Source organism: Xenopus laevis, chromosome 7L, assembly GCF_017654675.1.
Source record: "Xenopus laevis strain J_2021 chromosome 7L, Xenopus_laevis_v10.1, whole genome shotgun sequence".
In the NCBI taxonomy this organism is placed as follows: domain Eukaryota; kingdom Metazoa; phylum Chordata; class Amphibia; order Anura; family Pipidae; genus Xenopus; species Xenopus laevis.
This window is the reverse complement of record NC_054383.1, coordinates 109,898,497-109,912,246: the sequence shown is the minus strand read 5'-3', so window position 1 is coordinate 109,912,246 and position 13,750 is coordinate 109,898,497. Positions and strand designations below refer to the sequence as shown.

At 39.2% G+C, this 13,750-nt stretch overlaps 1 protein-coding gene across 2 annotated transcripts in view; it reads left to right on the top strand.

Annotated features, from left to right (window-relative positions):
* cd37.L (CD37 molecule L homeolog) overlaps positions 1 to 13,750 on the top strand; it is a 70,217-nt gene that overhangs the window by 14,138 nt on the left and 42,329 nt on the right. Inside the window, exon 1 of one of the 2 annotated variants that reach the window (XM_018224211.2) lies at positions 12,042 to 12,137. The gene's annotated coding sequence lies outside the window, so the exon portion shown is untranslated. 2 annotated transcript variants of the gene reach the window in all.

Sequence of the window (13,750 nt, the reverse complement as noted above, 5' to 3'; positions counted from 1 at the left end):
ATTGCGTTTGAGTTGTTGCTTGTGTCTTGAAAGTGTGTATTGACAGCACTGTCATTCTATTTGCTGGGCACAAGATTGGTGTTTCTATTAACGTAACTCATTGTGGTTACCCTCCTGACGAAGGGAGGGTATATCCCCAAAAATCATTGAACTTATGGTTACACATTTGCACAATAAATACTATAAACTCCCCTGCCTAATTACAAATGTTGTGCAGCTTTGTTTAACTGTTGATGGGACAGTACAATATGTCCAGAGACATAGCGCCACTATTTTCTTTTACTGAAGGGCATGCGACTGCAGTAGATGGAAGGGCTCTACTTATTGCAATTGCAGTCAAGTCACTTATTTTCCATGTTTTGATTATTTATATGTTGATCATTTGCTCTAAACGCTGGTCCATGTCTGCATATGGTGAGTTGTTTGGTTATCACCTTTTTGCATCATGCATGCAAGTTTGCTCGGCAGAGCGTGGAGACCTGTAAGTGGAGCAGCACTTAGAAGAGAGACGAGTGGCTCACACTGTGGAAGCCCCATTAAATGTATAATTATACAGCTGCCTGACTCTACCCTCAAGGTTAATATAATCTGTTAATTATTTACTGAATTGTGACATTGTTGATTTTCAGGTGGGGTTATATTGCATCACAAGGCATGCAGTGGTTTACCTTGTTTACAGATTTCCCAGAGTATGCCCTCTAATAGGATCTATAGGAGAAAAAAGGTATCAACCTAAAGAGGAACTAAAGTCCACGTATTGGTGTGTAGTAGTACACAGGCTAGTTGTCCCACTTTTTACAAGCCCCTACATTCTTGCATGTTCCAATAGTGCAGCCATCCTTCTGCGAGTTCCAGGAATAGTTCACATATAATGTGCAGCTCTTGGGTTAACTGTAACTGATCAATCATCAGAACGATTCAGTTGCAGTTAAGACAGGAGAGGATATGAATAAGTTGCAGCAGTTTGGACAGGAAAGGATATGAGTATTAATTGCTCATTTAGCTGTAGAGCAAAAGGGCAAATCTAGTGTTATAGTGTTGTAGGGACAGCAGATGGTGTATATTGTATTTTCTGGGAGTCGTTTGTCACACTCAGCAGGCACAGGGGAACGGAGAAATATGGTGTTGTTAATACTGCAAGAGAATGAGGTTACATGGAATTAAATTATCAGGGGAAGAGTTTTAGGAATAGGGTGAAATATGATGTGCTAATGCTAAAATAAAATTAGATGTTTAATGAGTAATTAACTTTTTTTACTTTTTTTGGTCTCATCAATGTTCCAACATCCAGTCCTAAACTGCCACAAGGCAATCTGATTTTTTAAAGCTATATATATATACATATATATATATATATATATATATATATATATATATATATATATATATGTATATATGTGTATATATGTGTATATATATATATATATATATATATATATATATATATATATATATATATATATATATCCCCTAGATATGTACACAGGGTATTGGGGATGTTGCAGTGCTGAACTTCCTGTGTTGTTAATATGTATCTTCTGTTATTTATTAATTGTCAGTTGTATAATGTAATGGATTTTTCAGATGAAAAACTCTTAAAGGGAATCTAAACCCAAAAAACTTGATTGATTCATTGATTGCACTGTGACTGCTTCTTGAGCACTTTTGCAATTTACATTAGTTTTTAACGGTCTCTGAGATATTAGCTAGACTGCTAGTACCTTGCTGTTTCTTCCTGACAGTTGTTATTAGGAATTTCTACGACTATTGGTTTAGGTAGAACTAGCATGAGCATGCAGGTACAGAGATGTAGATAATTTCAGCACAATACATTATTGCTTAGTTGGAATAGCATTTGCTATAGGGATATCATATAGGCTATTGTGGGTCATCTACCAATCAGCACATGTAATATCATGCATTGCTTTCAGGTGGGTGAATGGAAAGACCACTATTATTCCTGCACATAACTGCATGGGAGGGTTAGCAACAAGAGTTTTTATCTATTGAAAGATGATGCAACCCCCCATACTGGTCTATAAATGTAAACAGTAGAGGGTTGACATGGAGGCAACGGATGACAATTTGCCCATGTAGTGTCTATGGCCAAGATGAATGGTGCCTTATTCTACTAATTCTCTTTGCCCCAAGGTTGCTGGCTCTCCCAGGCATAATGGGGCATAAGCAGCAGTAAAAAGGAAGATTGAGGTTTAGGGAGCGTTGTAAGATGCAAGATGGCAACAGTAGGATAAATTGACAACAGTAACATTTTCTGTTGGAGTTACTCCACCTGCAAAACTTCAATTAGGGGCTGATTTATCAAATGTCGAAAAGACATCTGCCTAAAGATGGTGATCCATTAGCTGCGTCTGGAGAAAATGGTCTTCTTTTTTGGGAACTGACATATCTTCTGGGAACCTTCTGAAGACCTTTTGAAATTTTAGAAAATATGTTAATTCTGAGGGTTGGAGAGAACAACAGTTTAGATTTCATCACCTTGGCTATGGATTATTATTTCAGAACTCTCCTGATTTCTCAAAGGTATCATTTTGTCCGAAATGCAGAGAATATAACATTGACTTTTTTCATTATATTTGGTAATGTCCAATGATAAAAATTTTAAGGGAGAAAATTGAACGATTCAATTAATATAAATATTAAATTGGTTCCAGAGTTGGCACTTTTAGACATGAAAGTTTTATCCATTGACAAATAATGTATTTTTTGTCAAATCTTCAGCTGAAGTTCTTGACTTTTGTCAACTATTAATGGCAGCCACTAGGAAATCTATATTTTTATGCTGGATAACAGATAAAGCCCCCACTCTGAAAGATGTACTCTCATATTTACATAGCTGATGTATTCAAGAAGTTCTTAGATTCAGAATGGAAGATTTTTCTTTAAGGGAAAAAAAGAACAGGAGGTGGTCAATTTATGTAGAAACTTTAGATGACAACAAAAAGGAATTTATACATAAACTCATGGGGAAGGCTGATAATAATAATTCAGGAATTAAACTGGGTTGTCACCCCATTCATGTAATTTTTAAATTGTGTTTACTAATTCTCTCTTTCTGAATTTTAAAATTCATGTGTTTTGAGCAATAGTGAATATCAAATAAATGAGAAACAGGTCAAAATAGTTAACAATATTTGTTTATTGTTCATGTAAAAATCTGTATGATATTCATTTCAAATATGAAACTGCATATTTATTTACATGCTGTATAATGGTCATATTGTTTTATTGTAAAATTCAATAAAAAGAATTTGATAAGAAAAGAAAGGTCGAATGTTAGAGTTATTTTTTTTACCTCAAATGAACTCAAATGACCTCAAACTCGAATGGTATCTTATTTAAGAAAAACTTTAACGTCTAAAATTCGAACTAATTTTACCTTGAGTTTTTCTAACTTCATGATATAGATCAGTGGACCTCTGCCATTGACTTCTACATGAACTTGGCAAGTTTTAGGAGGCAGCCTATTGAATTTAAGTTACTTCCAGGGTAGGTAAATATCAGGCTCCGTAATGGGTCAGACGAAATAATAGCCTCCCCTATGCCTCTCACTGGAACTTAGAGCCTGGGTGGAGACAGGAATAAGTCCAGATGGAGAGTAACAGAGGTGCCGGTAATAGATGTTGGGTAGGCACTTGTAAAAAGTCTAGTCGAGGTAGCCAAACAGGGGTAAGCGGAAACGTAGTCAAAGCCAGGCGTAGGTCAGGAACGGAATCAGCGGTACCAGGGGAAATCCAAGAGAAGAGTCAAAAACAGGCCAATAATCAGGAAACCAGTGGATCAGCAATGTGGAATTCAAAAACGCTTAGTGTCAGAGGCAAGATCACTTCGCAGTGACTTGCAGGCCTCGGCGTCCTTTTATGCACCGTGCGCATGCGTCAAAAACGTGCGCGCGCGTCAAAAACGTGCGCGCGCGTCAAAACGTGCGCTTCATAGACGTGCGCGCGCCCGCGAACCTCCGTCCACGCACGCGTGCACAACTCGACGCAACCGCGCCGGTGCGCACACACGCCGCGATCTCTTGCCGGGGCGCAAGCCAGTACCAAGGGACTGACAGTAAATCTCAGATTTAGGAAGAAACCTTACATCTTACTAAATAGCCCAGAGACTTGTGTCATATCACAGTGGTATCACTGCTGGGAAGCAGAGTTTTGCCTGTTTGGTAATTTCCCGTGGCTTTTCTCTAGACGAGGAACACATTGCCTCTAAACCACTTGCTGAAACACTCACCTCTTTTTGCTGACTGTGATGAAATGCAGAATATCTATAGTTTGTATAGAGAAGTCAAAGCTATACCCTGGCCTGCCTTTGTTTTGCAGACTGTGCTTGTAGAGTGTCTGCTGTTTATCATACTCCATGTTCTCTGTTCAGGTACTACAACTCTGGATACAGTAAATCTTGTCCAATTCATTACTCACATGAGGTCACATTGGGTGAGATGAAAAGGCAGCAGGGGTAGGAAGGGGATAGAAGTAAAACAACGGCAGTTATTATGTTAAGACTGTTTAGGAAAGTAAAGGACCTGAATAAAAAGATAACACGGTGGAACTAAATTTCACTGCGTGCGGAACAATTACAGTCTGTGCCTGCCAACGGTTCTCTTAAACATTTTCCAGTCTTTTGTCTCTGGCACGAAGGCTTTGCAAAGATGTGTTTCATTTACTTAAAGGGGAAATATAACCTTTTCTATGTTGAGTCTGTTTATAGCTATAATGCACCTTTAATGCCCGACACCTTGGGATAAATAACAGCTGCATGGGAGACCTGTGGGGAAACTATTATTTTTATAGCTGCCTTTTTTAAAGGTGAAGCATGGAACATGTTGCTCGCCAACCTCTTGAATGTTGCTCCCAGTGGTCTCAAAGCAAGTGCTTATTTTTTAATTCAGTTTTGGTTGTGATATTCCCCAGCTCTTTTTACATTTGAAAGTGGCTCACGGGTAAAAAAGGTTATGGACCCCTGACCTACAGTAAGTGGATAACAATGAGTATGCACAGACCATTCTTTTTCTGTATATCTTTTTCATTTTTATACCTTCACTATGAAGGTATAGTTTATTGGGCGTGAACATCATTTATATAAATGTATATTAGTTGAACAATGCACTGTAAGTCAGTAACGGGGGAATGTAATATCACGCGCAATCACATAAACTGTTCGCAAAGCGAATTGCGAGTAGTTTGCGAGAGTGGGTATGTAATAATTCGCTTTGCGACTGTTCTGCTACATTTGCGACTGTTTCCACCGTTTCCCTCCACTTTGCGAACTTTTGTTATTGCGCTCTATTGCGCTGTTGCGCTATCAATGTAATAAAACTTCTTATCGCAAATTGCTTATATTGCACTTGGTTTTTTAACGCGTCGTGTCTGTAGTCGCTGTTCAGTGCAAATGTTATTTGCAATCTAATCGCAATGTAATTGTGTTCACGTGACTTTGCTATCAGTGTTGTGAGAAGAAGGTGTATGTACAACTTTTGCAGAAAGATATTCGTGGAGCAATTCCACCGTTCGCATTGCGTAAGTTTTTTCGCTATTCTTCATGTAATTTAAAAATGTGGTCAAGTTATATGTGGTAAAGATATGTCAGCATTTTTTTTTTATATGTGGTAAAGGTACATGGTTATTAGTTTTTTTCCAGTGAAAACATCTTTCATTGCGATTGTTTTGTGCTTATGTAATATATCTGTGCGAAAAATATTGCATTCCGCTTAGTGCAAATATACTCGCAAAAGTGCGAATGCGTGCTGCGATAACGACAAATATTACATTTGGGGGTAAATGCTTTAACAGATCCCTCGTGCCAAGTGGTTTAGGGCAGTGGCCGACGGGGAGATTTGTTCCCAAAAATTTTAAATAATTTAAATGGCTGGAGATATGACCAACATATCTCTAAATTGCCCGACGTTGCCTCTGGAGGAAACAAACAAAATATCCCCGTTGGCCACTGCCTTTGATATACTTTTTTTTTAAAGGGGGCTGCCAAACCTGCCTCATAGAGGCAACTAATCAAGCAATCCCATAACCCCCCCACACACACTCCCTTTTACTGTCTAGGGGTGCTGAGATTTATACTATACAAACATCTTGGGAGGTTAACAGGTTTCTCCTTTGGTTTTTGAACCATGTTCTAACATTCTATTCATAAAAAAACCCATGCTGTGCGCTCCATTAGGTCTCTAATCCATTCACATAAAGTTCTGAATGCTGCAGAAGAACAATTTTCAGCGCAGAGCTTTCAGGAAAAGGGAGAGCAGGCTGGAAAGACTCTTCGGGGAGAATTACTTGCCAAGCTGAAATCAAAACCAGAGGGTTAAGAAAACACGTGTCCCCCTTGCAGCTTGCCCCCCCTTACTTCTTTTATTTTCCATTTAGCCTTACAAGGGGAGGACAAAGGGGGAGAGACTGGATGCTTTATTTTGCAGGATCATGTAAGGATAGGTGAATATTAATAGTTTAGTGTCAGTGCCTGTGTGATAGATGTCACCTGACCAAGACAGTCGTTCCAATGCCTCCACCTTTACACACATTGCTTACCTCTTCTGTACTCAGATTGGCACATTGTGTGTAGGGAGCCCAGTTGTGCTTTCCTATAATGTAAAGGTAGAATTTCTAGTTAAGAAAAGGAAATGTTGCTCTTACATTTACAAATTAGCTTAAGTTTAAAATGTATTGGGACACATTTTTAGGCAAAGTATCTTAAATATACTGCATCTTAAATATCCTCAGTTTGAACAGTCACTGCTGAGTTTCCAAACTGTCTCCAGAAACAATGCCAGCAGAAGACCTCTTCCTAGGGTGTATGTTTTTTTTATAGATGATCAGACAAATAATAAATACAAATAACATCACAATGTACAGTGTCAAGAGTAGAAGGGAGTTCCACCCAGGGGTGCTTCGCCAATGAGGCGAGTTGAGGCTGTTGCCTCAGGCGGCAGAGCCCCACTAGGTACCAGGGGCAGCAAAAATGCTGCTCATGGTACTTTAAGAGCTAATTTCTGGGGGAGGGGGCAGCAGCAACTGCTGCTGCCTCAGGTGGCGGAGGGGCCAGGATCGCCCCTGGTTCCACCACCATTGGACTCAACATACATCTTGCGGTGTGATATAAATGCCATTTCACCATCTGACAGTTTGACAGAAAAGGTTTTGCAGATGCCAGAAAAACACTACTGGCCTGAATGTATAATGCCAATGGCTAAGTTTGGTGGAGGAGAGTAATGGTCTGGAGCTGTTTTCCATTGTTTGTGCTAGGGTCTCTCGATCAGTAGAAAGCAAGCCTTAGGGCTACAGTGTGCAATGATATTCTTGACAATTTCATTCCTGTTCTGCACATAACACCCCCTGGATCAGAATGAGGTCGGTACAGAATGAAATTGTTGAGATGAGAGTGGACAAACTTGACTAGCCTGCACAAAACCCTGATCTCAATCCAACTGAACACATGCTGAATAAATAGGAAATATCAGTTGTGAGCTAGAACTGATCACTAACATCAGTGCCCAACCTCACTAATGCTTGTACGGCTAAATGGAAGCAAATCCCACCAACAATGTAGGAACATGTAGTGACAACCTTCCCAGAGGAGTAGAGTAGAGTAGGGAAGATCAACTTCTTATTCATACTTTTAATTTGGGAATGAGATGTTGGTCAGGCAGACTTGGATTTTTTTTATTGGTTAATTTTTTTTTACCCAGAATATGTTTCCCTTATTGCAGTTATTTGTGTTTGGCACAGAGATTCAAATGCAGCCCTGTTTGAATGACTATTCTTTTCCATTACTTGCAGAGCAGTGATGACTAATGCCATAGCAATTATGTATTTACCGTAGTAAAAAGTCTTACAAAAAATGTTGAACGCTGATTTGCACCTCAGTCAACATGAGAACTTTCTTGCTTGCAGATTTTTTTGGGGGACTCTTCTGATGACTGATATGGCTGCCAATTAGTAAATGGGTGCCTAAATAGTGATTATATTGCCAGTATCTTCTATAGTAAGCCAGTAAGCCAGTGGTTTGTGACCTCACAACAATAAAATGTAAGTTTTAGGCAATGAGGCTTGCTGAAAATAATTAATGGGTCTCTATAGAAATTATGTAAGGGACTTGCTTTGAAAATCAATCCAATGCATGTTGCTTTATGTTCAGCAAGAGACTTATGAGCACATATTCCTTACCATGAGGTTGGCCAGGCATATCTTTGCTGGATGGTTTGTGAATCAGCTACATGTACTAAATAGAAGAAGTGGCAACATATGTACACTTTCTATATTTCAACAGATCTGAATATAAAGTATCTTCAGTTGTATTTCTAAAGAGCTGCAGCACTTTACAAAGACTTTCCATAAAATCATGAAGCAACTGTTAAACAAATCAAGTTTCTTCTAAAGTTTGTCTGCCACATTGGGAGAAATCTCAGCGAGATCTTATGTGAAGGCAACAGGTCCTTTGAAGCAGGTGGTCACGAGTTTGATATGTTGGGTTTTTTTCTTTGAGCCCTACTGAACTTTAGTTACTGGTAACAAGTTTTTCCGATGTAATTGGTGAAATGAGCTTTTCAGTTGATATGTGGGTTGTAAGGAAGACTCACTGCGGCCCCGTTCTGCCTTCCCAAGATGGCGGAGCCCAGTGATCCCACGCGTTCCATTCCATCGCCAGCGGGTCAGAGTGGACGCATTGTCGAGATGCCGGCATCAGAATGGATGCAGCGTCAGAATGGGTGCAGTGTCACAACGCCAACGTCATGACGTCATCACGTCCGTTTTTGCGCCAAAAGAGAAATATTTAAGATGCCAGGACACTACAGACATTGCCCTATTATATGTTCTACCTTGTGTGTTCCTGGGTGTGCTTTATTGATTCTATTTACTGATTCCTGTGTTTGACCTCGGCCTGTTTATTCGTCTTGAACCTTTTCTGCCTGCATTGAACCTCCTGCCTGGACTTGACCATTCTTCTGCCTCATCCTTGTTGGTTACCTTGAACTGTGTTGGACTGGTGTCTCCTCCTTGGTCCGCTAATCCTTACTGAGCCTTTGGGCCCCTTACATGGGTGCATCAACCATGTATTCTGGAATGCACGACAACCCACCCTGGGTTTTATTTGTAGTCGTTTAGTAAAAAGAGAGTAATATTAAAGGTGCTTTACTTGCTTGAAGAAATAGACATTTCCTCTCTTCCCTTTCACTGACTTAGAAGTATTGGTGTGGAGCTTCCATCCACAAGGCCTAAGTAGTAGGAAAAAGGCTTTACTAAGGTGCCCCAGTTCAACCAACCTCTAACGTCCTTGCACCTACAGTGAAGCAGTAACACCCCAGTTCTTGGATTCTTTGTTATGGCTGCTTAATTCAAAAACACAACTGCATTAGGAATGCAAAATAATGCAAATACTTATGAATGTGCGAGGCTTTTATGTTGCATTAAAAATACTTCATTTTAATCTCTGGGGTTTTCCCTACAGTCTTACTTCCTATTAACCAATCGTGTCAACTGATTTTCCACTAACAGTGACAATTCACACTTTCTACGGACAGAGGAGGCAGAAAGCCATAGTGCTGTTGGCATTGGTGAATTGGTATAAACCACAAGCTTGTATCCATGTTTCTTAGCATAACAGAGAGAAAGGAAAAGTGAGAGGCTGCCAAGCAAAATGTATAAGTCAGAAGAATTGTTTTATGGCTACCAGCTAATCTCAAGTACATATAATTATAGAGAGCAAGTTCAATAAAGTTCAATAAGTGCTTTCTTGTTTGCCAGAATTCAGCAATGTGTGTGAGTCAGGCAACTGCGGCTTTGCCGGTAAACTGCCAGTGCTTGCTGTTTGTTACTGTCACTTCCTCAAAAGCATCAGTTCACACACGCCCTTGGCTGTGGCCAAACAGTCAGAGAAGAACTGGGGCTTTACAAGGCTGAACTGCAAGCTGAGTCTATACCAACTAGAATCCAGGGAAAATGAAGCAAGAAGGGTTTAATTATACAATAAAGTCTTAAAATTTAATAAATATATCAATTAAAGAAAATTAAAAGCCTTTCAATAAATAACTTAGGCATCCTGCCTCCCAAACTGCATGAGTCGGGATCCCCAATACTGCTATCTTTGCCAGAGTAGTACAGCGGGGTTGGTGTGTGTCATCTCTAGCCACTGGCAGAGAGCTGAGAAAAGGATATCAAGCTTGCGGTGCTATTTTATTAACAGGTGCAGGTATAGGATCCATTATCCAGAAACCCGTTATCCAGAAAGTTCCGAATTATGGAAAGGCCGTCTCCCATACACTCCATTATAAAAAAATTCATCCAAATTCTTAAAAATAATTGTCATTTTCTCTGTAGTAATAAAACAGGACCTTGTACATGATCCAAACTAAGAAATAATTAATCCTTATTGGAAGCAAAACCATTCTAATAACTTTAAGGTATGAAAATCGAAAATACATAAAGAACCGTTATCTGTAGTGATCTGCGAATTTACAGCCAAATTCGCGAAACCGTGAAAAATTCACAAAACATATTGAATTCAATTTTTATACTTGTGCCTATTTTGTCCAAATGCATTAAAGTCAATGGGCATCCGATTAATTTTGACACGCGACAATTTTTATACATGTGACTATTCTGACGCAGGCCTACATTTTTTTGACGCAGTGGTTGAATTTTCACCACAGTCTTATGAATTTATTCGCTGACGGCCAAACACAGAAATGTGCTGCGAATTCGCACCTGGCTAATTTATTCGCCCATCACTAGTATCCGTACTGGGGATACTTTGTGCTGCAGTTTGGGTGGATGGAGGCTTCTGCAGGGGGTGATATAGTGATATAAATGGCTTTAGTTCCCGTTTAAAAAAGGGAAAATAAAGAAATAAAGGTATATTTACCCTTTAAGGTTAGTCTAAAGTAACCTTAGATTTATAGGGAAATCATTAGTATTGAATTCAGCACAGCACATGTTCTGTTACACATGGGACCAAGTGGGCAAATATTTACCGTGTTGCACAGTGTACAGTGCTCTACTTTCACAGAGAGCTCTCTCTTATGTAAATCTGTGCAAACTTTGGTACAGATGCCTCTATTTATTGCACCAAGTAGGCGTAGAGACCACCCCCACCCACAGTGTATCAGCATGTACAAAAACAGTGTCTGTAGTCCAATGGCACATTTCATGGCATGAAGCAAAATATTGTCTGTATTTCATATGAATATTTGTTATGCCGAGCCAGGGGTCATGAACTTTTCCCATCCTGACTTATTTACCATGCTATGTTATCTCCTGTTTCCTGAAAGGTGCTCGTGAGGGCTATAAAATGTACTCACTAAGTCAGACTTTGTTATTGCAGGGGATGGTAAAGTAATGGAGGCAAACTGCAATTAGGTTAAAGAGTATTAACCTGCATGGAACATGACATACACTGAATCTGGGGATGACAGAAGTTACATTTCTGCAACAGATGGAAGAAGCAATATTGGACTTTCCTCTAGCCAGTGATATATTTCTAAGCCATAAATGAAATACACTACTTTGCATTCACACGTTGGTGCTGGGACCTCATCTTCTGATGTCACTGTGAATCACAGCAAGAGTTTTTCTGATCTTATTTTTCCATTGTGTCAGTAAAGCAGGTCCCCACTCATCCTTACCTACAGGAGGTTCTGTTTGGCAGTACACCTGGTTTTTATGCAACCAAAACTTGCCTCCAAACCAGGAATTCTAAACTAAGCAGCTGCTTTGAGGCCACTGGGAGCAACATCCAAGGGGTTGGTGAGCAACATGTTGCTCATGAGCCACTGGTTGGGGACCACTGTTCTGTATATTTCTACCTACATACATGCAGCCCCTAAAATCCACTCTGTATTATGGGGTAAACACTCAGATGCCCCGTCTGCACTGGATTGTATCACACAAGAGGTATAGGAAGCTGACATATAATCTTGGCATCAATGTCATTTTTTGGTTTCATTTACAATCCGGTTTAGACCCAGGTTATTTCCTGTACATAGAAATGAGTGATGTGCTCAACTGTCGCCCACGCAATGGATTCTAGATAATATATCTGTCATACACAGAACTGACTCTAGTAGCAACTGTCATACGTACCACTGAGCATCTAACCAAGCCTTCTCTTTCTGTAAAACTGTAAGTATGCGTTTCCTTTTCACCCCATAAAGAACAGGTGGTGGTTTAGGTTCTATATTCTGCATCCTAAAATGCCAGCTTCTTATATTTACTTGTATTTTTGCAATATTGTTATAAACTATACAGTATAAGCTATCTACCAGAAATATCTTATATTATCTTAATGTTATTTTTTTTTATAGATACTGTTCTGCCTTCTACATTCCCACTTTGTCTTTCCAAGTTTGTTATAAACAATCACAGTCATTCCTGGGTGTATAATTAAAGTACAGTAGTTACTGATCTAGGGTGTAAATAAATGAAAATGGTATTAACAATAGAATGCGCAGAATAAGAAGAAGTAGAAACTTTGCTTACACACGGACCAGTCAATTCTAAATTGGCAAATCATTGATTTATCTGTGGAATGATTTTCTCATTATGATCCCCACCAGCATGTCATGATGTCATAAGTGAACCCTGAGCAGTAGATCCTTAGGTATGTACACACCTTTAGATCCCCAAAGCAAACACCGGGCAAAAAGAGCATAAAAGTGTCAACAAAACAAATACCTTGAAGCTATGTAGTAGCAGTAGAGGAGTAAAATAAAAGATATGGTAGAATTTGGATTCATATTGAAATATAACTAAAAGTCTTGAAAAGGAAGTAGTAACATGGAGGACATAGAAAAAAAGAGGCTGTGATCTACAATTTGAAGCCGGCCACTTTAGAAACAGTCTCACCATTATTTACACTTTCTCAAAGTTTTAATGATAAACTGTTTCTTGCTAAGCAAAATAATAAAAAAAAACACCCCAAACACTTGTGTTGTGTTAACGGTTTGCAAGTTTTTGCGATTCTTTCCACCTCATGGGAATTTTTACAATTTATCATGCAGAAAGCTGTTAGCATATCTTTAGCCAGTTGATGCCATATGTTAAACACGTGTCGTGAAAAGACGGATGTACTTTAAATTGACCTACCAGTACTACAGATAAGCTATATCCCAGCCCAAAATAAGCTGCTCTTTTCTGTAAGATTGATTTGAATAACAGAATACAAATGCTATTTTAATCAACAGGAGACCCATTGCCACCCAATCATATGATAAATGTAACTGTTTAAGTTTGTGAACACCAGGCTGGGCAGCCTAACTAGATGTAGCTTTTAGTCTACCTGGAAATAACCACATTTCTCCACATTGCTTTAAAGTCTGTGTTATTATTAATGTATTTGAATGTTGCTTTAGAAGCATTAATAGTAAATGTTGTGAGGCCATTATTCTTTTCCATTGTGGTTACTTACACGCCTGGCTAATGAGGGTCGGAAACAATTAGATGTGAGTGTAGGGAAAATGCAACGCATGTTTGAAAGAAGAGGGTGGGCATGGGGGTGGGGTGTTACATTCTTTTTCCCTTCCATTTGCTGCAGCATTATTTAGCAAAAAGATATCCCCATATCGATTTTTTATGTTGAGAAAAAAACATTCCAACAAAAGCACTAGTGTAAAGGAACCCCATCCTATGTAATCAAGAGTTCACTGTGTCACGGTGTATGTGACTCATTTTCCAACTGTCATATACTCGATGGATTCTTTTTCAGGGCGACAAGAAGATTGCTAGTGAAAAGCCTA